This window comes from Sus scrofa, chromosome 1 (assembly GCF_054392235.1).
Source record: "Sus scrofa isolate SSC_HxYL_T2T_F1_AM1 chromosome 1, Sscrofa_HxYL_maternal_Yorkshire_Landrace_v2.0, whole genome shotgun sequence".
Classification (NCBI taxonomy): Eukaryota; Metazoa; Chordata; class Mammalia; order Artiodactyla; family Suidae; genus Sus; species Sus scrofa.
The window spans coordinates 117,845,271-117,870,479 of record NC_139383.1 but is presented as its reverse complement, the minus strand read 5'-3'; positions in this window follow the sequence as shown (position 1 = coordinate 117,870,479).

The following is a 25,209-nucleotide window of genomic DNA, read 5'->3' as shown; positions in this document are numbered from 1 at the left end:
TACCTCAACCTGAACTCTATTATGTTAAACTGGGGAGTTCCTGTCATGGCTCAGTGGTTGACGAATCTGACAGGGAACAATGGGGTTGCAGGTTCGATCCCAGGCCTCGCTCAGTGGGTTGGAGATCTGGCGTTGCCGTGAGCTGTGGTGTGGGTCACAGACGTGGCTCGGATCCTGCGTTGCTGTGGCTATGGTGTAGGCTAACAGCTATAGCTCTGATTTGACCCCTGGCCTGGGAGCCTCCATGTGCCACGGATGTGGCCCTAAAAAGGAAAAAAAAAATTGTTAAACTCCCACTAGCCTCTGAGCTCTCTTCACATCTGTGGTCGCAAGAAAGTAAACATTCTTTGATTCTGCTGGGGGATTTTTCATCCTCTTGTTTTGCCTCTCTTCCTAAGGTCTGGCTGACACATAGTTTTTCGTGCAATTTACTAGCTTAACTCATTTTATATTTACCGACTAACTTTGATATCTTTCACTCTTCACATACTGTCTTGTGATACCTGTTGCTCACTCAAAATAGATGAATATATATTTACAGTGTGTGAACCAGAATGTCAAAATTGGAAATTTCCAGTTGAGAGAATGCTGGATGGAACAGCATTAAGTATGTTGGTTTTTCCAACTTGATTTGCATTTTTTCCCCTTGGTTTTCCCTTTCCAGCTCTACAGCGGCATAAACATGTTTCTAAACTGCGCCGTAGGAACAACTTTCTGTGGCTTGACACTGAGCAAGACCCTGCAGGGCAACTCCCAGTACATATGCCCCTTCCCATGTCCTTCATTTCTTTGAAAAAGGCTTTAGTCTCCTAGGCCTTCCATGGGTTCTAAAAAGAAGAAACAGGAGTTCCCGTCGTGGCGCAGTGGTTAACGAATCCGACTAGGAACCATGAGGTTGCGGGTTCGGTCCCTGCCCTTGCTCAGTGGGTTAATGATCCGGCGTTGCTGTGAGCTGAGGTTGCAGACGCGGCTTGGATCCCGAGTTGCTGTGGCTCTGGCGTAGGCCAGTGGCTACAGCTCCGATTCAACCCCTAGCCTGGGAACCTCCATATGCCGCGGGAGCGGCCCAAGAAATAGCAACAACAACAACAACAAAAGACAAAAGACAAAAAATAAAATAAAAATAAAAAGAAGAAACAAGCAGTTACTAATTAGGGAAGAGAGGGAATACAGAAACAAAAGAAAAGTAGGCATTCTCATTGTTGTGGCTCAGCAGAAACAAATCTGACTAGTATCTATGAGGATGTAGGTTCAATCCCTGGCCTCGCTCAGTGGGTTAAGGATCCAGCGTTGCCATGAGCTGTGGTGTAGGTCGTGGATGAAGCTCAGATCCGTCATTGCTATTGCTGTGGCTGTGGTGTAGGCTGGCAGCTACAGCTCTGATTCAGCCACTAGTCTGGAACTTCCATATGCCATGGGTGTGGCCCTAAAAAGACAAAAAAAAAAAAAAAGTAATGATAATAGTTCAGCAATAAAACAGAGTCCTAGTTTCTTCTCAAGGGACATACATAATCTGATACACCTTTGAGTTGTTCTGCAGGAACTAAGATACCACCAGCACCACCATTCCCATCCAGGTGTAGGATGGCCACTACATGCTGAGCACAAGCTCGTAGACTTCAGGCTAGTTGGAACCAGAAGGCTGATGGTTGAGATTCCTGAAATATCAGCCTGTCACCTCACCACCAAACAACCAGAAGAAAGGCACACACCCTGCAGCTCTCACCCTAAATGTTGCCTTTAAAAACCCTTCTCTGGAGAGTTCCCATTGTGGCTCAGCAGTTAAGGAACCCAAATAGTATCCCATGACGATGTAGGTTAGATCCCTGGCCTCGCTCAGTGGGTTAAGAATCCAGCATGGCCATGCACTGTAACGTAGGTCAAAGAATGTGGCTCAGATCCCATGTTGCTGTGGCTATGGTGTAGGCCAGCAGGTACAGCTCTGAACCTCCATATGCAGTGGGTACGGCCCTAAAAAGACTAAATAAATAAATAAATACCCTTCTCTGAAAGCCATTGGGGAGTTCTGGTCTTTTAAGCATTAGCTGCCTGTTTTCTTTGCTTGGTGCCTGCAATAAACACTGCACTTTCCTTCACTACAAACCTGGTGTCCATAGATTGACTTTGTTGTGTGAGGGGCAAGTGGACCCAAGATTGGTTCTGTAACAGCATGCCCTGTTTGGGGTGAAATGTGAATGAATGAATGAATGCTCCCTCTGCCTGGTGGGGATCAGCAGTCTTTTTTTTTTTTTTTTTTTTTGTCTTTTTGCCATTTCTTGGGCCACTCTCACGGCATATGGAAATTCCCAGGCTAGAGGTCAAATCGGAGCTTTAACCGCTGGCCTATACCAGAGCCACAGCAAAGTGGGATCCGAGGCGTGTCTGCAACCTACACCACAGCTCATGGCAACGCCAGATCCTTAACCCACTGAGCAAGGCCAGGGATTGAACCCTCAACCTCATGGTTCCTAGTCGGATTTGTTAACCACTGAGCCACGACGGGAACTCCTCAGCAGTCTTATTAATGAACCAAACTTAGGTCCAAGCAAGGAGTACAGGCAACCCATGCTCAAAAGACCTGAATTCCCCCATGGTTTTCTGGAAAGGGTTTTTAAAGGCAATATTTGGGGTGAGAGCTCCAGGGCACATGCCTTTCTTCTAATTGTTGGTGATGAGGTGATAGGCTGATATTTCAGGAATCTCTATCATCAGCCTTCTGGTTCCAACCAGCCTGGGATCTACATGCTGGTGTTCAGTGTGTAGTGGCCATTCTCCACCTGGATGGGGGTGGTGGTGCTGGTGGTGTCTTAGTTCCTGCAGAACAACTCAAAGATGTATATCAGATTATGTATGTCCCTTGAGAAAGAACCAGGACTCTGTTTCATTGCTGAAATTTTGTTATAGCTTTTTTTTTTTTTTTTTTTTTTTGTCTTTTTGTCTTTTAGTGTGCACCGGCGGCATATGGAGGTTCCCAGGCTAGGGGTCAAATTGGAGCTGTAGCCGCTGGCCACAGCCACAGCCACAGCAATGCGGGATCTGAGCCACATCTGCGACCTACACCACAGTTCATGGAAACACCAGATCTTTAATCTGCTGAAAACATCTGCGACCTACACCACAGCTCATGGAAACACTAGATCTTTAATCCACTGAGCGAGGCCAGGAATTGAACCTACATCCTCATGGATGCTAGTCAGGTTCATTACCCACTGAGCCACAATGGGAACTCCTGTTATAACTTTTCTTGTTTAACTGCTTTTCCTTTGTCCCCGCATTCCTCTCTTTCCTAATTAGTAACTTCTTGGTCCTTCTCTTTGGAACTCAGGGAAGGCCTAGGAGACTAAAGCCTTTTTCTATATACACAAAGTGGGGGCATGAAGGGCCTCTGTACCCAGGAGGATCCTGCAGGGTCCTACTCAGTTTCAATCCCCCCTTTTCTCTGATACTCCTCAATCCTAAGAGGAACAAGTACGGGACCCACGAAAGGGGGTAAAGTTTGGGACAGAGTAGTTTAATCAGAAACTCCAGCAGCTAAAGTCGGTTCTAGGGGGACGCAGTATCAGTATGACAGCCAGAGAACTAAACTCCTCAGTCATAATAAAACTCACATGGCCTCCAATTCCCTCTTGTTCCATCTTTTGTCCTAGTTAAAATACCTGTGAATTAGACTCCATTTCTGGAGTTAAGTCCTTGACAAATTTGTTTTCTTGGAGCCGAGCTCTAGCAGTCGAAACACACTAGCCTCGCCCAGCATCTGGCACTTAACTGTTGAAAGGAATTAAATCTAATTAAATAGGATCAAACCAAATGGAACTGGTAGACGACTAACTGGCCTTGTGCATAAGGCCAGTGGCCCTTTAAATGCAGTCAAGAGGAAGCCAGTATCTAAGAGGATGCAAGAGCAGGGGTATAGCCCATTGAGGGGGGTGAAGGGGGTGGGAGGGGTGTTTCTCTTAGCTTGTTGCTTTGTGAGTCCACTGCGGTTTCTCATAGTCACAGCCTGTGGTGAATAACTGGCTTTGAATCAAGTCAAAAGTGAGAGTCTCTGATGAGAGCCTGGGTCTGTGTTCTGCCTGGGTGTGAATGAGCATGAATGGGGGTGGGGGAGGGCAGCAGGTTCTCCCTAAGGTCAGTGAGGCAAAAGCGGTAACTGTGAGCAACATGAGAGCCTTAGTGATGTGAACTGAGCTGTGAAACTCACAGTCCAGCCCTCTCTGGATAGGTCCCTGTCCTGAAAGTAGCTGAGAACAGCCAGACCCAGGGAGCGTGAATGTGCAACCTCAGGGTGCAGCCTGACCCGGCACCTGGCACTTGAGGGGAAGGAGGAAGGTCAGCCACTGTGCCAAGTTATGCAGCTAGTTTTCATGCTGAATCTGGGACATAGACATTATTCCCATTTTATAGAAGGGGAAACTGAGGCCCAGAAGGGTGAACTAGTATAATGGGAGGGACATCACCTTGAGAGACAGACAGAACTGGGTTTTAGGGTCCCAGACGCCATTCTCTACCATTTGTGTGACTTTGGGCAAGTCCTCACCTTCCCTACCCCTCACCCTCCTCACCTGTGAACGGGAGATACCAGTGCCCACCTCACGGAGTTGTTGTGAGGACTGAACACGAAGAAAATGATGCACAGAAAACAAGACCTTGACACACAGGAGGGAGGTTTTCCCTGAGAGTAACTCCCCTGGCTCGTCGCCCAAAGTCAAGCTGCTGGCAGGCCACCAGTCACAAACTCAGGTAACCTATCCCCCTGAGGGGTGAAGTGGGGACTCTGCTTTAGGGCAGAACCCCTGTGCCTCCTTGGGTCTCCCTGTGCCTGTCCAGATGTCAGCAGCTGGAGGAAGAGACAGAGAGCCCACCAACACACACACCCCTCCCCCAACCCTGCCTACTTGCTCAGCCTGGTGACTCCCCACTCTGCTAAGCTCACTTTCAGGTGACACACCTTTAGTGTCCAGAGAAGAGCCATTTCTGTCCTATGATGATCACAGAAGCCCCAGCTCAGACCTCAGCCCACTGACCAGTCTTGCCATGTCAGCCTCTGTGTTCATAGGCACCATGTCCCCTCTCCTTTCACGTGGAGGCAAAATGTTTGTGGCCTCCCCCTGGGAAGCCTTCCATCACACTGTTAGCTGCAGATTACTCTGACTTGCACTTTTCGCCAGCTCTTGGCCCTCCTACAGCATATGTCACCTCTCGCCCAGCATCCCAGTGGTTTAGGTGTGCTTGTGTGGGGGACTTCCTCTGAGCTCTGCAGGAAGGAAGGCCCCTCTTTCTCCTTTTCCCTTCAGTGGTTTCTCTCCTACCTCCTCCTCCACCAGGGAGGCCCTGCCACTCAGAGAGGGATCAGCAGGGGATCCCCAGCTTGCCTCTGTCCACCTGGATCAGGTGAGAGAGGAGAAACCCTTTAGTCTCCACTTTGTCAGATCCAGTTTTGGCAACAATAGAGATGATACTTTTAGCCCTGGGTCAGTTTCTCAATTGGTTGAAACCTCTGATCAGAGGAGGGTGATTGCCACTCAGACCTTATTTGGGTTGAAAGTCCCTTGAGAGCAGAAACTGTTCCTACTTTTAGTAAATTTTAAAAAACTACGTAATTCTTAATACATATGAAAGACAAATGTAGTATATCTGTAAGTTATAAAGCACAATAATGAACACTGGAACTAAGAACTAAGCCATGGAGAGGGAGAGATAAATTAGGAGTTTGGGGTTAGCAAATACAAACTACTGTATATAAAGGAGATAAACAACGAAGTCTTACTGTATAGCACAGGGAACTATATTCAATATCTTGTAGGAAACTATAATAGAAAATAATTTTTTTCAAAAAGAACTAATCCAGTTTGTCTTCCTCCATCTATCCTCCTGCCTTCTCACAAAAGATAACCACTAGCCTGCATTTTGAGCCTGATATTGCCCCTCTATTTCTTGTTTTCAGTTTTAACAAATATATATACATTTCTGAGCTATATATACTTGAATTGTGCTGGGGCTTGGGGGTGGGATTCTATATAAATAATGTCAAACAGAATTTAATCTTTAGTGATTATGAGATTTACTGTTTAAACCTGGATGTGCACCTACCCTGCAACTCAGCAATTCCATCCCTAGGTATAAACCCCAGTGCTGTGGTCCTCAAACTTTTTGCTTTCAGAACTCTTTTATCCTCTTAAAAATTATTGGCGATCCTATACCAAAGAGCTTTTGTTTATATCGGTTACATCTATTGATATTCACTATAATAGAAATTAAAACTGGGAAGTTCCCATTGTGGCTCAATGGTAACAAGCCCCACTATTATCCATGAGGATGCTGGTTCAATCCCTGACCCTGCTCAGTGGGTTAAGGATTCGGCCTTGCTGTGAGCTGTGGTGTAGGTCACAGATGTGACTTGGATCCCGAGTTGCTGTGACTGTGGCGTAGGTCCGAAGCTGTAGGTCCGATTTGACTGCTAGCCTGGGAACTTCCTGATGCCATGGGTGCAGCCCTTATAAAAAGAAAGAAAGAAATTAATTCTGAAGCCTTTAAAATTTATTAACTAATTTTAAAATAAACTCATTACATGTTAACGTAACATATTTTATGTTAACATAATATATACTTTCAAATGTAGGGCGATGAGTGGCATTGTTTACATTTCACAAGTCTCTTTATCATCTCGCTTTCATAGACAACAGCCTCATACAGCTCTATAATTGGAAATGGTAGGAGGATTTTAATAGCCTTTTCTGATAATTATGTGTATATCATGTAGCCTCTAGAAAACTCCTCTGCACAGGCCTGACAAAATGAGAGTGAAAATTGCTCTGGAAAGTAGTTTTGACCTCATGCACCCCCTAAAAGGGTTTCAGGGATCCCTGTGGCTCCTTGGATCACACTTTAAGAACTTTTGCCTTAGTGAAACTAGCATGTGCACACCAGGAGGGATGTGCCAGGTTGTTCATTGCAGCGTTGCTTGTAATAGAAAAAGTTGGAAACCACCCAAACATCGTGAGTGGACAAGAGAATAAGTGAATTATGGTTCAGTCACACAATGATGTGTTTAACAGCAGTGAAAATAAAGCCTCTTTTCCTCATCTTTGTACATGGGAAGTCTGTGTATTAACAGAGTCCTTGCATTTTGACAGAGTAGCTCATCTGATTGGCAGAGACTAGAATGTTAAGTGAGGCCCTGCACAAAATAGATGTGTAAGAGATGGGCAAACAGTGCACATACCCAAAGATGGAATAAAGAGGCAAAGCCAGTCACCTACCCTCTGGTCATGACCTTTGTCATGTTAAATTCTCAGCCCGAAGCCTTTTATTTTCTGAAACACTTGACTTCATCCTATGATTAAAAGCTAACTTCCTGTTTTCAAATGATATGTATGTCATGGCAAAGTAGTTTGCAAACAGTGAGCCTTAATGAACATGAGCTCCTCAAGAATTCAGCAAATTTATAAAAGCCATTCTTCCCTTTGGAAGTTGGAGTGCACAGGGCTGGTACAAGGACATTTGTACCTTAAACTGAGCCTTCTTGCTGGAATAAGAATGTTTCAAAGCGGCATCTTCCTACACATCTGATCTCCAGTTAAAAGGGAAAAAGGAACAATTGAGAGCTTTGTAGAGGCCCAACCGGCCACTGAAATGATCCTCATCAGCACAAAATCCTAAAGGTTGTAAGGACTCAGGATTCCTATGAATGGAATTGTTTCCCAAACAGCTCTGCACTCCTCCACCACCATTCCATCCCCCCAACACACACACACACACACACACACACACACGCACACATACTGTACTAGTACTCTTTCAGATGAGAGGGGCAACGGTGGCATTCAGTGGCCAGAGAAGACCAAACTGAGGAATGGGGGGTTGTAAAGGATACATGTTGTACCCATACTTCAAACACGCATTTATATTAGCAGTTATTAATACAGTGACACCTCATATATCCAGAGGTTCTTATGCAGCCAAATTACTAGTATTGAACACAGATTTTCCACATGGTACTACTTTGATTTTTTTGAGCTATCAAATATAAAATTTTCCTCAACAGTCTTTTCCATTTTATAATGTTCCTGTGTTGCCCACCAGTTTTTTCCCTGGCTTAACTCCCAAGGAGCAGGCAGCCAGATATGGGCCCACCAGGCAGGAGACTGGAGGTTTCTCCTCAGGTAAAATTTGCCCAAGGGAAATGGCTTGCAAGTCACCTAAATAAACAGTGAGAGCCACCTAAGTAAACAGTGGGATCTCTGCCTAGTTATCCTGCCTGAAGCTTTTTAATCAATAACGCTTTCTCTCCCTCTCCCTCCTTTCCCTCTCTTTCCCTCCCTTCCTCCTTCTCCCTCTCCCTTTAAGTCTCTCTCTCTCTCTCCCTCTCACATACACGCAAACAGACACACACAGATTTTTTTAATCAGCTTTTTCATGCTTCATTCTTAAATAAGGCTAAATAACCAAAAATCATATAATCGAGGAAAAGTCTCTAATTTAAAAAATAGCAGCTAAAACAAATAAAACACTGAACTCAGAGAAAAATAGAGACATTCAGAAAAAAAGGAGAAAAGAAAGATACATTCTGTGGTTAATCCTCAGGAAGAGAAAATAATGTACCCATGAAAAATAGAACAGGATACTTTTTTTTTTTTTTTAAGAAGCATCTGGAAAACAAACAACTCTTGGAATTAAAAAGATGATAGCAGAGTTTACAACTCAATTAAAGAGATGGGAAATAAAATTTAGGAAATCTCTCAAAACAAATCCATAACTTTGTTGAAATCTGGCATTTAAGATGCACTTGCTTTATCAATCAAAAATTATTCAGGGGGGTTCCTGTCGTGGCTCAGTGGTTAGCGAAGTGAATCCAACTAGGAACCATGAGGTTGTGGGTTCAATCCCTGGCCTTGCTCAGTGGATTAGGGATCCAGCGTTGCCATGAGCTCTGGTGTAGGTCGAAGACATGGCTCGGATCCCACGTTGCTGTGGCTCTGGTGTAGGCTGGTGGCTATAGCTCCGATTGGACCCCTAGTCTGGGAATCTCCATATGCCACAGAAGTGGCCCAAGAAATGGCAAAAAAAAAAAAAAGACCAAAAAAAAAAAAAATTATTCGGGAAGCCTTAGTTTAGGAAATCAATTTTTCAGTATTTCCTCAGGAATCAACATCTGGCTTCTGAGACATGAAGGACTCCACCCTTCCCATGTTTGTGTTTTGACTCCCAAGAGGCCTTATTTTGTTATTTTTTATGGCTGAGTAGTATTCCACTGTGTAAATACACCACATCTTAATCCATTCATCTGTCAGTGGACATTTAGGTTATTTCCATGTCTTAGCTATTGTGAATAGTGCTGCAGTGAATATAGGGGTGCATGTATCTTTTTCAAGGAAAGTTTTGTCTGGATATATGCCCAAGAGTGGGATTGCTGGGTTATATGGTTTTCTGAGGTATCTCCATCCTGTTTTCCATAGCGGTGGTACCAATTTACATTCCCACCAGCAGTATAGGAGGGCTTCCTTTTCTCCATACCCTCTCCAGCATTTGTTATTTGTGGATTTATTAAAGATGGCCATTCTGACTGGTGTGAGGTGGTACCTCATTGTAGTTTTGATTTGCATCTCTCTAATAATCAATGATGTTGAGCATTTTTTCATGTGTTTGTTGGCCTTCTGTATCTCTTCTTTGGAGAAATGTCCATTCAGGTCTTTTGCCCACTTTTCAATTGGGTTGTTGGTTTTTTTGCCGTGGAGTTGTGTAAGTTGTTTGTGTATTTTAGAGATTAAGCCTTGTCAGTTGCATCGTTCGCACATGGAAGTCCCCAGGCTAGGGGTCTAATCAGGGCTGTAGCCACCAGCCTATGCCACAGCAACAGCAATGCCAGATCCCAGCCGCAGCTGCAACCTATACCACAGCTCATGGCAACACCGGATCCTTAACCCACTGAGTGAGGCCAGGGATGGAACCTGCATCCTCATGGATACTAGTCAGATTCATTTCTGCTGAGCCACGACGGGAACTTCCCTCATTTTAAACATTTTAAGGTGTGCAATTCAGCAATAGTTAGGGCATCTACAATGTGCAATCACCACCACCATCCAGTTAGAACATTTTCATCACTCCAAAAGGAGACCTCATACTCAATTAGCAGTCACTTTCCATTTTCCCTTTCCCCTAGACCCTGGCAACTACTAATCTACAGATGAGAAAATCTCTATGGGAGTTCCCGCTGTGGCGTATCGGAAACTAATCCGACTAGGAACCATGAGGTTGCGGGTTCGATCCCTGGCCTTGCTCAGTGGGTTAAGGATCCAGCATTGCTGTGAGCTGCGACTCAAATCCCACATTGCTGTGGCTGTGGTGTAGGCCAGCAGCTGTAGCTCCGATTCGACCCCTTGCCTGGGAACCTCCATATGCTGCAGGTGCAGACCTAAAAAGCAAAAATTAAAAAAAAGAAATAGATATATCTTTTCTGGATATTTCATGTAAATGGTCCGGCTTCTTTTTGTTAGCGTAATGTTTTACAGGCCATCCAAACAGAAGCATGGGGGGTTTCCGTTTTGGCTCAGTGAAAACAAACCTGACTAGTATTCATGAGGATGCATGTTCGATCCCTGGCCTCATTCAGTGGGTTAAGGATCCAGTGTTGCTGTGAGTTGTGGTGTAGGCTGGGGGCTACAGCTCTGATTTGACCCCTTGCCTGGGAACCTTCATTTGCTGCCTGTGTAGCCCTAAAGAGACAAAAAAAGAAGAAAGAAAAAAATAGAAGCATGTGTTAGTACTTCATTTCTTTTTTTGGCTGAGTAATATTTTCAGTATATGGACATTCCACAGTTCATTTATTTAGTGTCAGTTGATAACATTTGGGTTGTTTCCACTTTTTGGGTATTGTGAATAGTGCTGCTATGAACATTCATGCATAATAAGTTTTTGTTTGAACACCTGTTTTCAGTTTAGGGGGGTATAGACCCAGGAATGGAATTTCTCGATCTCATGATAGTTACTGAAATCTCTGCATTGACTTTTGAATGTTGTACCACATGCATATATGACCTAACCAAAACTTTACTATTATACTAAAAATAACTAAGTAGAGATAAATATACCATTTGATAATCACAGTTTGGCAACCCTGCAAAATAAACATTGGATTAATATGTGGCCTCACAAGGCCTAAAAGAAACCAAGGTGTAGAAAGTAAAATATAATCTAATTTTACTAGAACTAGAGTTCACTTCTAGCACAGTAAGGTAGGGATCTGGCATTGTCACTGCAGCGGTTTGGGTCGATGTTCTAACATAGGTTTGATCCCTGGCGGGCGAACTTCCACATGTCACCGGCATGGTCAAAAAATGTACATACATATAATCTAATTTTAAAATATGACTCATAGAACCAGTAGGTCTTCAGGCTGCAAATGCACCCATCATTAAATGTTCCAGCAGCATTGCCCTGGTGAGTGTGGGAAGGACTGTGAGAATGTTTTCTAAATCCATTTTTTTTAAAAAAGGTAAAGCGGTCATTAAAGTTAATTTGAATCGTGTGATTATGTTGGTTTGTCAGTGGCAAGTACCCTCTGTGAGAGAGAGGGCTCACGCAGCACCACCAGTGTCCTCTAGGGGGCGATCCCTGGAGAGCGCTGAGTCCCTGCTGTTGCTCTGCTCTAGCGACCAGGGAGGGTTCATCTCCAGCAGAGCTTTTACAAAGGCCCGAGGAACCCCGTAACGAGGAGCCCAGCGCTGGAAGCACACTTGGAAAACATATTTCTCAAGCCCTTTGTGTTTAAACAAGGAGACTGAGACCCAGAGTGGTTGCTGATGGCCACACAGACTTAAACACCAAGCCTGGAAATCTTTGCTGTGTTGCAATACAAAGTGTGGGGACAGTGACTTCCCAACTCTGAGAGAGCTGAGTTTGGATCTCTCCCTCCTACTCTACTCCTGGCTCCACCCAGTTCCCACCATTTACTTAAAGGGGTGGCCTAGGGCTGGTTGTTTAACTTTCCTGAGCCTGCTTCAGTATCTGTGTGATAGGGGATAATAATATCTAAATAATGTTGATGCAGGAAGAAATGACATCATATACATATACCGCCTTGTTTATGTTTGGTGCCATGTAGGTTCTTGATAAATATTTGTCATGTGAATGAACATCTTAGCCCTCTGCTAATGTTCTGAAGGCAGTGATTCTACTGCCCAAATACATTTCCTTTTTCTTTTTTTTCTTTCTTTCTTTCTTTTTTTTTTTTTAAAGGCAGCACCTGTGGCATATGCAGGTTCCTAGGCTGGGGTCAAATTGGAGCTGCAGCTGCTGGCCTATGCCACAACCACAGCAACACAGGATCCAAGCCACAACTTCGAACTACACACAGCTTATGGCAATACTGGATCCTTAACCCACTGAGACCAGGGATCAAACCCACATCTTCACGGACATTATGCTGAGTTATTAACCCCCTGAGCCATGATGGGAACTCCCCAAATAAATTTTTATTGATGACATTTTAGGCACTATCCTTGTGGGTTTTCTCAAATCTAGAAGGCATATCTTAGGAGGGGAAGGAAAGGAGAGTTTGGGGTGGTAGCACCACTGCTACTGGGGTGAAAAATCTCTCTCGTGAAGCCCAAGCAGCCCTGGGTACTGCCTGCTCTGCTGCCATCACCGGCCTGCACATCAGTCAGCCGGAGGTCCTCGGAGTCCCCAGGTCCTGACATTCTCTGCCAGAAAAGTGAGGCAACAGAGTCACATCCCCCTTGGCCCAATTCCTGCCTCCTCTTCCCCAGGAAAAAAAGCCCGGTTCGGCTGTTTCAAGTAATACTAATCAAAGTGATAAATGAGAACGGTTGTTTATGCCTAGCCATAAGTGATCATGCATATCTTCGAACATATCAGAATAATGAGGTGATAAATTTTATGCATTATGCAATTCAGATTATGTTTTCTCAGTCTTCATAATTTATATGGCACAAAAAATTTAAATTAGGTAATAAGTTGTAATTCTCATAATTTTGCAAGGGTGAGGAAGCCGGGTGGGGATAGGGCTAAAACAATGTTGCTGCACTATACAAAATGGGGGAAATAGAGGAAAAAAGTCTTCTATAATTCCATCATTCAACCACTGATAGTGCTTTCAGTAGATTTTTAAAACATTTTTAAAATGTACTTTTTACGGAGTTGTGATTAGGCTAACATTTCTCTTTTTTAATTTTTTTAATTTATTTTTTATTTTATTTTATTTATTTATTTTTATTTTTTTTTTGTCTTTTCTAGGGCCACACTCGCAGCATATGGCGGTTCCCAGGCTAGGGGTCCAAAAGGAGCAACAGCTGCCAGCCTACGCCACAGCCACAGCAACTCGGGATCCGAGCCATGTCTGTGACCTACACCACAGCTCACGGCAACTAGGCTAACATTTGTTATTAGAAAAATTTGGCTTCCTCAGTGCCTAGCAATGATATTCCTTCATTCATCAAACAGTTCCTAAATGTGTATCATGTGCCCAGCGCTGGGGTACAAAGATGAATTAGACAGGGTCTTCACTAGGATATTTTTACTTCTCCTGACACTGTATTTTCGGTTTGTTTGTGTATCTACTAAATGGTGTTATTCATTGAGAGAAGCCCTCAGAAGAAGAGGACACTGAAATATTAAAGGCAGAGTGGGGGAGGGCAGGGAACAGCAGAAAGCCTGGTGTGGCCAGAGAAGTAGGAAGTGCTCAGTGAGTACTTACAGAGTGAATGAATTATCCCAGCATGCAATGCAAACCCTGTGGTTTAGTCCTTAGGGGGACAAAGTAGCTTTCATGCATCTCTTTCTGCTTCCTTTCTTCTAGGTTTTAAAAAATGTTATATGTGCAGATGTTACCCTCTTGAAATTTCTAGGCAGTTTTTAAGGATCTGACTCCTCTCACAGTCTTCCTCTAATCTCGATTTCTGTTTTAGCTAAGACGCTTTCCATGACTTTGAGTTTTCCTCTTCTCACTCACTTGTATGGATCTCTGTATCATTCTTGGTCTGATTTCCCAGTGCCTAGAACTATACCTGGTTTAATTAAGTGATCACTTAAGGATTTCTTGAATGAGTGAATGCATTTTCCCTTGTGAGTTTCATAATCTTTTTGACTTTCCTTTAGGCTTTTCATTGGTTATACCCATGCCAGTTTCATTTACTTGTGCTTTTTTGGAACTCACATGGCTTACTGTCCACTTTTTACTCCTTTGTTCCTTTTCCTGGGAGAGGTGCCATGAGCTACCTCCCAGGGGTGTCTCCTGGCACACCTGCCTCCTTTGGACTTAGGATGGAGATCTTTTAGGGAAGGGAGGAGAGAATGCCTGCATGCCTGCCTGCCTGCCTGCCTGCCTGTCTGCCTGCCGCCCAGCACTCAAAATTAACAGGCTGATCAAGCCCAAATTCTCAGGCTTTGGGTCTTCCACAAAGCCATTCCCAGAGTCTATCAGAGTGTGAATTTAGATACCATTTACACAAGTTTCCCTAGGAACAAGAAGCTACAAGAAGTCACGCAAGGAGTAAGATGAAGCTCCAATTTGAGATTAAAACAAGTAAGAGTCATACTTTCTAGTCAAATCCAGATTTATCATTTTTGGACATGTCATAGTACCTGCATGATACCACACCAAAATCAGTTCCAAGCTTCAGGGATCATTTCCAAGCCACAGTTGTAACCTATGCCACAGCTGCAGCAACGCTGGATCCTTAACCCACTGTGCTGGGCTGGGTTCGAACCTGCAGCTCCAACAGCGACCAGAGCTGCTGTAATCAGGTTCTTCACCCATTGAGCCACAGCAGGAACTCCCACACCAAGATGTCTTTATGGAGCTATCATAAAGAAACAGGATAGAAACCCTGGTCTGGACTTCAGGAGATCTGGATTCTCTTCCCGGAGGGCTTTTTTAGAATTAATTTTAATTTCTTTTTTCAACCTTCTTACTGTATAATTAACAAGAATATAAGATATTAAAAGTGTACATTGTGGTGATTAGATATGCATATACATTGTGTACTAGCTTGGCCTCTTTAGGCATCAGTCTCCTCATGGGTAATAGGGTAATTGGACTCCACAGTTTCCAAAAGCCATTCAAGTGCCCAGATCCTAGTCCAGGATCCCACCTCCAAGGGAAAGGTAGCTCTGTGGCATTCAAATCCTTCCACAGTGACAAATCTGCATATTAGTATCACCCCACCCTCCATCGCACACCACTGCCCTCTCACAGGGAGCTGGATTTGGACAGGCTGGTGGGGATGGGGTGCAGATAGAAGTAGGTCAGCCTATTGAAGGGAACTTGGCCCTAAGGAGAGCTGATAGCCCTGCCCAAAGTCTCAGGAGACTGAAATGTATCCAAACACCCATTTAATAACAGATACTGAGAACACCAGTGCCATGTGGGGACATTGCTCTGTTTCCACCCTACCTGTCTCTGTACCGCTCTAAACCCTGTCCCCTTCACTCCTTTCCAGGATGACTGCTCCTGGAAACCAAGGTACAATTAGAAGGCTGTTGGGCAAATGTGAGTGTCTCCACAATAGGTGAGCCTCCCTGGCCCACAGTGTTCTGCCCTCGCAGGCCATTGTTCCCCTCACCCTCAGGGCCAGAGACACACTGGCCAAGGCCCTTTGGAAATGCCCTTTCTCCATGCTCCTAGCTGCCTTTCCTGTCTCTGATTACTCAGGCTAACCTTAAAGTATGGAGACGGCTTTGGGGAGGTTCTCTTGTAGGTGTTAACTTAGATTAGATTGATTGGAGGAGCTGATTTCCTGGTAAGTGTCAGACTTCATTAGCTGGCAAGGATGTGGCCCTCCTCCCTGGAGAGGGCCTGGGACTGCTAGCTTTTGCCACCCTCCCCTCTTTCCTCAGAATCCTTTCAGTCTTTGCCTTCCCCTCTGACCTTCTTGCAACCAGGCCCAGATTGCAAGGAGGTCATATTTTTCTTACACTCTGAATATTCTAGAGGGCTTCTCCCCCCAGATATCCACTCCAGTGGGTCCAAGGCAAAAGTAAGAGTTTCAAAAGTGCATATAGGATAGAGATGGTGACTCATGTTTATTACGAACCTACTTTATAAATGTCAAGTATTACATGTTCTACACACATTATCTCAAACTTTCTTTGCCACTTTGTGGGGTAGGCACTATTATAACCCCCATTTTACACGTTTGGGACCTAAGAGGTTCAGAGAGAGTAGATCGCTTGTCCAATATCACATAATTATTAAGAGGTGGATGGACACCCAAACTCAGTTGTGTCCATTGCCAAAGCCAAGGCTCTGTCAATCAAGTCACTGTCTTCAAGGGCCAAACATTTGTTGAGAATTACTATGTGTCAGGGCCAGTACTATGATAACTATCCAGATGAATGAGGATGAGTAGCTCTTGCATTCCAAGGCTATACTTTCTAACTTGGACGTGCTGCAAACACGGAGAATTCTCTTCCAAAGCAGACTGAAATATGTGCTGTCTCTACAGCTTGTGGCAACACCGGATCCTTAACCCATTGAGCAAGGTCAGGGATTGAACCCTCATCCTCACTTACTCTAGGTCAAGTTCTTTTTTTTTTATTTTTTATTTTTTTTGTCTTTTTGCCATTTCTTGGGCCGCTCCAGCGGCATGTGGAGGTTCCCAGGCTAGGGGTCAAATCGGAGCTGTAGCCACTGGCCTACGCCAGAGCCACAGCAATGTGGGATCCCAGCTGCGTCTGCAAACCACACCACGGCTCATGGCAACACCAGATCCTTAACTCCACTGAGCAAGACCAGAGATCAAAACCGCAACCTCATGGTTCCTAGTCAGATTCATTAACCACTGAGCCATGACGGGAACTCTCTATGTCAAGTTCTTATCCTGCTGAGCCACAACAGGAACCCCCTAAGTGCTATGTCTAAGGACAAACAGAGTCTCATGGGAACATGGATGAAGGAGGGAAATCAATCCACGCTGTGTGTCTGTGAGAGAGAGAAAGAGAAGAAAAGAAGGAGTAGGGGAGAGAACAGAGGAAAAAAATATGAATGAGAGAGGTACTGGGCAAGATTTTCTAGAAGATAGGCTTTGTGTTGCACGTTGGAAGATGGGAGGACCTCCACAGGCTAGAGTGAAACAGACAGAGCAATAAAGAGCTGGAGCAAAAGCCAGAGCTAGAGCACTGAGGATCTGCTCAGCATTCAGCCCCAGGTGGGGGTGTGGAGAGAAGCAAGGCTGGCAGGTCAGCCAGGACTAAATTAGGGGAGCCTCGATGCCATGGAAGGGTCTAGGCTTGCTTCTGGGAGCAGTGGGAACTGCTGAAATCTTCTGATAGAGCACAGGCAGGAAGCGATGATGTAAGTTTTCAATGAGACCTGGCAGTGGCAGGCAGGCATGTGATCTTTATGCAGCTCCTCCCTCCTTTGGCGAACACCCACTGCCAGGCTGGCCATTCAGCGGGGACGTGAAGAGGACTGGTTCCAGTGGTAGGAGCTCCTAGTCTTAGCACCGACCCCTTCAAGGCCTATGGGAGGGGTTCAGAGGAGGGAGCGCTCAGATTTTTTTTGGTGGAGGCTGGTCTGGTAGGAAACACTGAGGGTCCTGGGGTAGAAGGTGTCAGACATGGGTGGGGGAAGTGGAAAGGAAATGCATTCTGAGACATGGTGAAGAAGAGTCTTTTCAGCTCAGCCAAAGCAAAATAAATGTCCTCACCCCTTACAAAATCAGGCTTATTTTTCACTTTAAAAATCTTTTTTAAAAAAGTGCAAATGAATTTATCTTTCAAGTTCTGCAAAAATTCAGTGAAATTGAGAACTCAATAGCCTGGGCTTTCAATTTACCGGGATTGGCTTTTTTTTTTTTTTTTTAATTGGATTAGACTATAGACAAGTTAATATTGGGAGGTCAACGATAAAAATACCTACTATGGAAGACCACATGCAGAATCAGTGATGCAAGCAGAAGATGACAGCCATTTGAGGGATGTGGGGGAAGCAAGCCTGCCTCTATAGCCATCTCTTTCCCCATCAGAACCAGCTGGTGCATCCTGCACCCAGGAAGGCCAAATAAATTGCACGAAAAAACTCTTTTGCAGCTTCACTTTGCACAAACTTTGGCAAGCGAGGAGAACTCCGGTGTCAGGAGCTACCTAGAGGACTCTGTGTTGCTGTTCAAAGGTGTCATCTCTTTGGGACCTGTTTCTTCCTCTGAGAAGCACCTGACCCATCCAGTTCTCTAACCATTCTGCCTAAGGGCTCTCAGGGTAATTTTCTATGAAGCCTTGCTTCTGATCTCCATTCCCAGCCTAAAAGCACCTGTCGCTCCTCAGGTAACTAAGAAAGGCCAAAAGTGCGTTTAGGCTCTTTCCTTATTTCTCCACTGTTGTTCTTTGGATGGTAATCATGTGAGATACCTTTTTTCCCTCCTGTTTCTGCCAATTTATAATTGGGTCAATCACAGCAGAGCTTTCTAGATGATAGAATCATGAAATATGCTTATAACCTTTGGTATGATTACATAAATGCATAAATTATGGGTTTTGGTGACTTCAGAAAATAGTTCTGATCATGACACATGGATCCCTGTTCTCTGTTTCCAAACATTAAGTATTTGGCTAAGGGAGACATAGCAGAGAAGTCATCATTTTGGAAGCAGCTATTATTATTCCCATTTCATAGATGGAGGCTCAGGAGAGGTCAGGCTGCTGGCCCAAGGTTACATGGCAGGGCAGTGGCAGAAACAGGATCCCAGCCTGATCCCAAAGCACCCTTCTTTCCAGTGTATCAGGCACCTCATGGAAGGTTCTGGGACTATAAATATCTATGTTATGGATGTAAGAGAAATTCATTTCCTGGTTATCTGAATACTATAGAGAGTGGAATTGTAGGGTTAGGTTAAGGTTAGGAAAAGAGAGGGGAAGGTAGAGATGGAGGTTCTCTAAGCCTCGGATTCTTTTCTGCATCAAAACTTTTTTTTTTCTTTTTTCTTTCTTTATTTATTTATTTTCTTTTATGGCTACAGGTGCAGAATATGGAGGTTCCCAGACTAGGGGTCAAATTGGTGCTGCATCTGCTGGCCTACACCATAGCCACAGCAACACAGGATCTGAGATGTGTCTGTGACCTAGACCACAGCTCATGGCAATGCCAGATCCCTGATCCACTGAGCAAAACCAGGGATTGAGCCTGCATCCCTGTGGATAGTAGCTGGGATCGTTTCTGCTGTGCCATGACGGGAACTCCTGCATCAAGACTTCTTAAAGTGGAGTTGCCATCGTGGCTCAGCAGTAACTGACTAGTATCCACGAGCATGCTAGTTCGATCCCAGAGGGGTTAAGGATCTGGTGTTGCCATGAGATGTGGTATAGGTCACAGATGCGACTCAGGTTCCTTTTTTCTTTTTTGTCTTTTTAGGGCCACTCCCGAGGTATATGGAGGTTCCCAGGCTAGGGGTCTAATCAGGGCTGTAGCCACCGGCCCATGCCAGAGCCATAGCAGTATCAGATCCGAGCTGCGTCTGCAACATACACCACAGCTCACAGCAACACCAGATCCTTAACCTACTGAGCAAGGCCAGGGATGGAACCCGCCACCTCATGGCTCCTAGTCGGATTTGTTTCCGCTGCGCCACAACAGGAACTCCCAGATTTGACTTAGATCCTGCATTGCTGTGGCTGTGGTGTAGGCCGGCAGTTGTAGCTCTGATTCAACCCCTAGCCTGCGAACTTCCATATGCAGCATGTACAGCCATTAAAAAACAAAACCAAAAAACTTCTTAAAGTGTATGAGCCTCTCCCTCTCAGCAGGTCTTAAGCTCCTCAAGAACACAGTCTCAGGGATCTGGTTACATTTACTGGGGGGTGGGGGCAGAGGGTGAGGGTCACATCTGCATTCTAATCTCTGTTTCTAGCCAGGTGTGCACTGCGGTTTTACTTTGCACTTCCCAGATGACTAATGCAGTTGAACATCTTATAGAAGTTAATAATCGTTAATTGTTCCTTCCTTTCCTCTGTTTTCTCTTTTTGCATCTTTGCACCCAGCCGCCTCTCCCAGCTCCTGGAAAAGTGCACCCCGAAAGATTCCAGAGTCCTGGGGACCCAGACTTCTCTCTGATGGCAGTTCTCTGCTATTGAGAGTCAGCAACACTTTACTGTCTATCCTTACCAACCTCATCTCTCAGGTTTCTGTCTCCTGGTACATGACTCTCCAGCCAGACTGGCAGTTTCAGTGTGGGCCTTTGCAGGTGCAGTTTCCTCTGCCTGGGATGCTATGCTCCCCTCCCCCATGTTACCTGGTTAACTTCTAGGCATCAATCAAGTCTCAGGTCATGTGTTACTTCCTCCAGGAAGCCTTGCCTGATGCTTCCCCTACCCCCACCCACCAGCCTGGGTTAGTTGCCCCTTGTTTGTGGCTAAGCAACATCCTGTACTTCCGTCAGAGCACTTATCACACTGTGTGATAATTGGTCTGTTTCTCTTGCTCTTTTCCTCGTCCCTTTGAGGATGAAACTTTGTGTTGTTTCAGTTTTATATCTCGTGAGCCTTGTTGAATGAATGATCTCACCAGGATCCATTTACAAAAGATAAAAATCTACCCATCTGGACCAAGTCTACTAGAGTCAATTTCAGGACATCATTCTCCATCTCCCACATCAGTCCTCCTATTTGACAAGGTCTCAGGGAAATGGACCTTTATTGAGGGACTACTGTATACTTAGCAAGTCAAGCCCTTTATGTGTGAAGTTATTTTCACAATTTAAAGGCTTAAAACTTCATGTCTAGACATCACTTTGAAACTCAGAGTCTCAGGTATCTAGTCAGGCAATGAAAAAGCAAGGGGAAAGGAGCAATATTAAAACACCTTCCATCTTTTATTGTTGTTGTTGTCTTTTTAGGGCCACACCCGTGGCATATGGAGGTTCTCAGGCTAAGGGTCCAATCAGAGCTGTCGCTGCCAGCCTACACCACAGCCACAGCAACTCGGAGGATTTGAGCCACATCTGCGACCTACACCAAAGCTCATGGCAAAGCCGGATCCTTAACCCACTGATCTAGGCCAGGGATTGAACCTGTGTCCTCGTGGATGCTATTTAGATTCGTTTCCACTGAGCTACAGCAGGAACTGCACACTTTCCATCTTGATAGTGGCAAAGAGATGTCAACAGAGGAGGCTTGCACGTCGCATGGTGCTCTAAGTCCCTGTACCTTCAGTGTCTGGCATGTGGCAGGAGTGCAGACAGTATTTGTGGAATAAATGAACAAATGGTTGAAGAGGAAACACAGAAAGAAAGACCAGACAGAATGCCTAGAAGACCCACATTTCTTTCTAGATCTGACCTAATATATTTCCCCCACGTGTTGATAAAGTAGACACTAAAGTATTTTTGTCATGGGCAGCTGTCCACAGTGACAGCCAAGGCTGATCCTTGTGATTTCTGCTCACACTGTCAACTAAAAATGACTACACCCAGCCACAAAGGAAGCCAAGAAATTTCTTTTGTGAACCCAGGAGGGAAAGAAAACAGATTTGAGGTGAACATTTAGTGGTTTCTACTGCAGGATACAAAGATGGTCTTGCCTCTGCCAGTATCACTGGGTGGGTGGCCATGAACTATCACTGAATGACTGCATGTTTATTCTAGAATGGCCCTAGATCATCAAGGGCCAGGGGGTTGCCCTTTGTGATTTTACAAATGAGAGACTGGGGCACAGAGAGAAAAGTGACTCCTTCACTGGTCAAAGGGTTATTTGATGCTAGAGCCATTTAGTTTGGTCAGGGTTTTAGCTGCAAAGTAGGTCTTTAAACAAGAAAACATCATCTCCTTCATAAAAGTGCTGTAAGGTTCACATTTCAATGATAAAAAAGCATTAAAGGCAATACAAAAAAAGAAATACAAATTAAGAGGTTGATGACACAAGGATTATTGCAAAGGTACCTAACACAAATGATCCTTTCTTTAGTTATTCAGAAGGCTCTTCTGTGTCCTGTGGTCCCAAGGCTTTCTTCATTATTAGGAACTTCAAATGCCCCCATAAAACACTGCAAAATTATTTAGCTGACCATGTGTGTCATGGGTGAAACTCAAATACCTCTGATAAAAGAGCAATTAGTAATTGTGTAAATTTGTGTAATGATTTAAACTTTCTTTGAGCTTTAGCTCTTTCATCAGTAAAAAAGGAAATGATAATACCCACATCTCAGATTTTTTGTGGGGGTTAAATAAGAAATGAAAACCACTTGGTATATATCTGGCACCTAGTTGGGACCCACTAAATGTAAACTTTTCCTCTTGCAGACTCCTTCTATGAATACCTAGGGGAATATTACACACAATCATTGATATGATAGCTCTTGAAAGGGGGCACTTCCAACCACATTCAATCAACAAATAATAACCTTTTTCTAACATCTCAAATTGTTGAACTCAGTGCCTAGGATCCACAGATGAAAAGAAAAGCATCTGCTCCCCAGGGAGACCAAACATAAAGAAAAAACCAGCACCATGTGACAAGTTTCAGGGACAGAATGAGTGATGGTGTAGGGGAAAGGCTTAGATGTCCGCTTAGGTGAGTGATGGGAGGGCTTCCCCGAGGAGACTATATGCTTCATTGGGAAGGAGTCAGAGCTGACCAGGTAGAAGGGAAAGAGGTGGGGGAGGACACAGAGGTGTGAGGAAGCACATTTTCTATAATGAGGGAGCTATTTTAGATATTGCTGGAACAGTTTTTTTTGTTTTGTTTTTTTTTTTGTTTTTTTCTTGAGAACCTTTAACAAAAGAGAAGGGACAGGTGACTGTGATGGCAGTGGCTATCCAATTTTATCTTGCCATACATGGGAAGTCACTGAAGAATTTGGGGCAGACTGATAATGCGAAAGGGGTGAATGAAAAGAGCTGAGACAATGACAGCCAGGAAGGGCTGGCTGGCTGAAGCCCACACACAGCCCCATCATTCATTTAACAAATAGTTACTGAGGACCTGCCATGCACTAGGCTGAATTCCAGGAGCTGGGAATCAGGCAATGAGCAGGACCATCAAGGTCTGTTTTCATGAGGAGACTGACAATAGATAAACAGGTAAACAAGCACGGAAGTATGGGATAAGTGCCTCTTGGAAAATTAAACAAGGTGATAAAATAGTCCCTGAGCAGCTGCTTCTCACCCTCTCCCCCTCCTTCTGAATACTGACCAACCCTCCTCTTGACCTAACTTTGGTTTTCCAAGGAGGTTTTGATCCTAGAAAAATCTCCAAGGTAAATAATTAACCTAGCTCTCCGGGTGTTTCCAGTAAGACTTCTTCCCCAGGGCCTGGTCAGCTGGTATTCCTTGCTTGGAAACACCCATTCCGACAGAAGTCTGAAGTCTCAAAGTTAGGGGAAGGTCCCAGCACCCTTGAGACCCTTCCTGATGATGGTTCCCTCGGCAACATAGGACCTCGCCTTGCGCCCCCCCATCGGTGCTCAACCCTCCCCCCTTTAGAAGAGAAACATTTGATAGTATGGTTGAAACTGTGCATTCCTCTCCTCTGAAAAATGCAAACACTTAAAATTTGCCGCGGCTGCTGGCAAGAGCAGCCCTCCTCCCGGGTCCCCGCCCCCCGGGGGCTCCCGAGCGGAGGGCTGGGCGGGGACTCCCAGAGGCCAGCGGCTTCTCAGCGCCAAAGGGATGCGGGCCAAGAACCAAAAAGCGAACGTAGTATTAAACGTAACCGAAGAAACGAGGGACTAAAAAAGCAGATTGCACAGTGTGGTCTTCCTCTGTTTGACACATTTATTCACCACGAGGTTTTTTTTTGGGGGGGGGGATTTTTAAAAATTTTTATTATTATGAAAACTTGCAGAGACAGAAACGTTTTCGGTAAATCTAGTAAAAGTCTCAGGAGGCCTTCTGATTTTGTCCAGGTTCTCTGAATTGCCTGATAGTCATAGTTCGTCCTCTGCGGTCTATAGCAGTCAGGGACAACTGAGTTAGGACTCCTGCTCAGAGGGGGCTTATTCTAGTTAGGGAGAGAAGACTCTAAAACTTCTTTCTCTTTCTCCCCCCCCCCCCAACAGTTTACACCTTACAAAGTGTTCTCACATTCCTGATGTCATGACAATGATAAAATCTGAGCTTAAGGGAAATTTAGAGATCACAGCAAAGAGGAAGAGGGGGCCAACTACCTGGCATATTGTTGGGCCACTTACTAAACTCCTGCCCATGGTAGACATTGCTAATCGATCACGCATTCATGATGAGCACTTATTTATTGGACGCCCTCTGTGTTCCACATGTTATGTTAGGAATAGAGCAGGAAACCAGACAGACTTGTTTGCTACCCTTATGGACCTCCAAGGGGAAGACAGACATTAAACAAATAATTATGCTGCTGAAGAGTGTTTTTAAAAGGCAGAGTGTGGGGCACACAAGGGCATCACACACCTGGAGGTAACCTGAAGGTGGGGCAGGGTCGGGAAAGGACTCCCTGAGGAAGTGATGTTCAAGCTGAGGTCTAGATGATAAGGAAACTGAGTCCTTTTGAGGGTGAAAAAAGTAGCATTACACGCCAGGATGAAAGACCCTGGTGAGTCAGTTCCATGGCTAAAAGAAGGAGCATGGATGATAATCGGGGGTAGCTGTCCAGAGGGAAACAGGTTGATCCAGACAGGCTTTGAAAAAGAATCAGTTGATAGGAGAGGGCTGGAGAGCCTGAGCAGAGGGCACATCTATTGTTTATACTCCCCCTTCCTAGGAATTATTCTCACTTGCTGTCATTAAAAAAAAGGGGGGCTATAAATTATTGACTTCCTACTGGGGGTGGCAAGTCTTGTGAATTCTCACGTCTTCCTTTGGAGATAAGCATTGTTTTCTCAGTTTTATAGACATAAAGGGCTTGGAAAGACTAGAAACACTGGCTAAAGTTGGTCCTCAAGTAGGCAGCAGAGCTAGGATTTGAGCAGCCGCACTTTCCACAATTCGGCACTGCCATAAAACCTCAAGATGGCTTGCTCTAACAGCAGTCAAAACTTGGGAGGCAACCAAAGAGTGTTGACCGAGGAATGGGAAATACTGGGGGGGAAAGAATGGGGGGAGAGTAAGGAAGGGTCAACAGAGATGCCGCAGGTGAATGGACACCGTTAGGCAGAGGAGTGCGCGGCAGAAACCAAGTGGTGGCGGGTAGTGTGGGGGATGGCGAAGCGTGGGAAGTGACTGAGAGGGCACTCCTGGACTGTTGCAGGACTGCCCTGTGGGGAGGTGCTCTGCTCTAACCACTACCCGGCCT